Source organism: Cucumis sativus, chromosome 5 (assembly GCF_000004075.3).
Source record: "Cucumis sativus cultivar 9930 chromosome 5, Cucumber_9930_V3, whole genome shotgun sequence".
In the NCBI taxonomy this organism is placed as follows: domain Eukaryota; kingdom Viridiplantae; phylum Streptophyta; class Magnoliopsida; order Cucurbitales; family Cucurbitaceae; genus Cucumis; species Cucumis sativus.
Window position 1 is genome coordinate 22,543,895 of NC_026659.2, and position 4,169 is coordinate 22,548,063.

At 32.2% G+C, this 4,169-nt stretch overlaps 1 long non-coding RNA gene across 1 annotated transcript; it reads right to left on the reverse strand.

Annotated features, from left to right (window-relative positions):
- Window positions 1-395: 395 nt before the first annotated feature.
- LOC116403713 lies at window positions 396-3,026 on the reverse strand. Its single transcript, XR_004216545.1, has 2 exons — window positions 2,476-3,026; window positions 396-803 (listed from the first exon to the last, which is right to left on the reverse strand). It is a non-coding gene; the product is annotated as an uncharacterized LOC116403713 (long non-coding RNA).
- Window positions 3,027-4,169: the final 1,143 nt, after the last annotated feature.

Below are 4,169 nucleotides of genomic sequence, written 5' to 3' on the forward strand. Positions count from 1 at the left end.
GGTATATGCTCGTATTGTCGACGACATTTATTGTTGAAGGTGTAGATCTATTACACCGACAATTATAGTTTTCGTCGGTAAATCCATGAATGTCGATGCTTTAAAATAGTGTCGTGGGCAAAATCCTATTTTTTAAAATATGTATATATATGTTATATTTGTATTGTTTTTCAGCGTTCTTTTGGTTTGTATCTAAACACAATTCAAACTATATAAATAGTAAATACTATAATTCATTTAATGTTGCAATAAAAGTTACAACCGTTTTTTATAAAATTGACATATCAAAAATAGTAAATTCATCCAAAATAACAATAGTTATAATAAACAATATACATAAATGATACATGAACTTGAAAAACAAATAGAAAGGAAAACAATAGAAACATATTAAATAAACTAGTATATTTTGCAGTTTATATATATATATATACAAAAACTTTGCATATTTTAATTTCTTGACAATTTACTTTTCTCTACAACCAAAACATAACTTACATACTAAATAATCCAAACTTTACATAACCAAAATAATAATAACTTACGAAAACAAAACTATATTTCATCCCAAATCCAAGATAACAAATCTAAACCTAGGTTCATGAACTTTATCTACAACCAAAAAATAACAAATGGGGCATGCTTGATAACCCTTAGTACTAAAAAGTCATTAATAGTCCATAACAAACTTGCATATAGTTGAAAGTAATCACCACTAACACTATCATAAGTACGAACGCCATAATTCCACAATTCTTTCAACTCATCTACCAATGGTTGCAAGTAAAGTTCACTTTCCTTTCCTGGAGATTTCAGACCCGGTACAAGTAAAGACATAGTATGTAAGTTGCAAATGGATTTAGCATAACAAATAATTTGCAATTTCAAATCCACAATTTGTTTCTTTCATGCATTTTCATAGTAGCAAATTATATGGAATTAGCATAACAGGCCACATGCGGTAAGCAACACTCATATTTGCAAATGGATTTGAAACCATCTGAAGCTAATCCTAAACGAATATTTTGGGAATTTGAACCAAACTGTGTATTCTTAGAAAAATTGTTTCAATCCTAGAATCAATGGAAAGTGGTGTAAGACTTTATGTGTGATCTTCTTACATTTTTCATTGTAAATTTTATACAGAGACTCATTGCATATTAGACATTGTTGAAAATTAGAAAAATCCTTTCAGTATAGTATGCAATCATACTTGCACGCATAATTTAGGTCATAGCCTAGCCCTAAGTCACGTAACTTAATCTTACCTTCGTAATATGAACTAGGTATAGATGCATCCGTTGGAAATGTGTTCTTTAACAATTCGAGTAGCATATCAAATGACTTGTTACTCCAACCATTTAGAACTTCAATATGCATCAATCTTACTAAAAATTCCAACGAAGACTACTTTGTACAACTAGGGTACAATTGATTACATGCTTCACCTAGTAAATCCTCGAATAGATTCAAATTATGGGTACCTCAGTCTCGATATCTTCTTCATGAAACCTTTTCAAACTTCGAACTTGTAAATCATTTAGAATATTCAACATCTTGTTTCCTTTAGTTGGCACATCAGTAAACTCTTCAGAATTTAATCCTTCACCACGTATTGAATGAAGTTGTTTGATTTAATTCTCTTGCTAATTTACTTGTTTCACCATGATAGACCCATTGACTATACAATGGAGACATTCCATATGTGAGCAAATATTGCTCAACCCCGTCTAATGATTTTCACACTGTATTCATACAAATTTTACATGGACATCTTGTTTTTCTCAAGTTAGTTATTGACATGAAGCTTTTCTTTTTCAAGAAATTGAGTTACTCCTTCCCTGTAAGTCATTGAAAACTTATCCCGAAGATGAATCCAACCTCTATCCATTTTTAATTATATTCTTTCCAATTTAAACTTGACTCCTAGAGTGTTAGAGCCTTAAACTTACAGAAACAACACAAAAGATCAAAGTTAGCTTTAACTAACTTTGAACCACATCCCCAACATCTCGAGTCTTTTTCTACTTATAAAAAATAGGGACAATTTATTCCAAAATAAAATAACTAATAATCATACTGAAATGTAAAATTACAAAAATTAAGCTAAAAACAATTAATTGCAAAAAATAATGCCACACTCCATCCTCAATCATTCCATTATTTGACTTATGCCTTCTACAATTTACATCCCAAAACTATTTTCATCATGCATTCTAAACAAAATTTTATGTATATCTCGTAAACAAAAAAATCAACAAATTGAAGAGATTACCCCACACAATCTACCATAATTTCAATCTCAAAACACATCGAACTGCAATCTACTATAATTTCAATCTCAAAACATACATGAACTAATCTCAAAATAATCTACTGTAATTTCCATCTAAAAACAAGTAAAAATTAAACTGGATCAATCATTTTTTTTCCATCTAAAAACATGTAAAAAAACTAGATCGAAGTTAAACTTACTTAGGATGAAAAGGATAAAATGACGACACTGGCTAGAGAAATGAGGGAGCGGCTGCCATCGACACTTTGTCCAGAAAAAAAGTGGGGCGGCGGAGGGTGCAATGAAGGGGGTGCAACCGTCAAGAATGTGTCTAGAAAAATTAGGGGGGCGGTGGTCGTTCCATTCGTGTGAAGACTCTTACTTGTGCAAGCCGTCAGTCCGTCCGTTTGCGTGAATGGAAGGGGTGGGCAGCATGTGTGGGAGGAAGAAAGATGAGGAAAAATCATGAAGGGAAAGGGTAAGGGTGGCTGGCGTATGTGGGAGGAAGAAAGGTGAGTAAAACTCATGAAGGTGTGTGGGCGGCGACCTATTGGGAGGAAAAAAGAGATTTGGGAAAAAATACTAAGGTACTTTTGTTTTAAAAGAACTGTCGATGGTATATTTAATTCCATCGGCGTTGGTCCACTTAAGCTGATAGTAATAATAAATCATCCGCATATGTCTACATATGCCAACAATACAAAAATATGTCGTTAGCAAAAACTCATATATACCAATGTTATAATTTTTGCCGTTGGCGATTTCACTTATTGCCAACGATAAAACAATCTATTGGCATACCACTTCTACCGATGAAATTTATGGTCCTCGGTGTTGAAATTTATGTCCTAAAACTCATAGATTGTAAATATAATCCATTGACGTTATTAAAAAAGTGTTTTTATTGTAATTTCAATAAATGTTATTGATTATATTATTAGTTTTGTCTTAATAACCCAAATCCAATAAACTAACATCCTAAGTTGTTTGATGAGTCTTGGACAGTATGTAGAGACATACAATGATCAATATTTGAGATCAACTTAAATGGTCTATTGGGATAAAGACTGTGTACCTTATCCTGGTAACTCTATGGTTACGACTCACTTTGTATTTGGTACAAATGCAATGATCCAACGCGTTCGTGTAGGTAACATACAAGTGAACATATCCTATGCAATGAGTTTGCATAACATCAAACCACAAAATAGTAACCACTATATGTAAATTCATTAACTAATTAGGTTTCTATTTCATTAGGATGACCTAGGTAACTTAGTCTTAATCCTAAGTGTATTATGAACTCTTGTTCGCGAGGAATCGTCCTTTGATTTGTACAAGTGAGAGTAGCAAGATTGTCAACTCAATATACTTATCATTTTGGGGACAAGACCGAGTGGAAAATTGAAAACATAATCACACAAGATGGAATTCACTTTTTCCTGACTTTAGGGTAAGTAGATAATTGTTCCCTTAAATGGTGTGTTCGAGACTTGAACAAAGGACCTTACCCTCTCTATGACACTAGATGAGTTTATGTTTATTAGTTCGACCATAAACAAGTTGTTCATTATAGGTGCACTGGTATTTAAGGATTAGATATAACCTAGGGGTAAAATGGTACTTTGATCCAACCGATGTTACGAACACTCATGAATGACTAACTTACAATTATTGGTTTATAATATCCCTGGACACATAAATATATCTACAGTGAAAAAAGTTCAGTTGTGAGTCTTTAGTGGAATTTACACACAGTTAATAAATATTGATTAATGTGGCTAATGAATTTAGTCAATTAATATCATATCTTTGTAGCTTGTGATCTGTAGGTCCATTAAATTCCCTTCCTAGCTCGTAAAGGGTAATGAGATTTATTTATATTGGTTTTAAT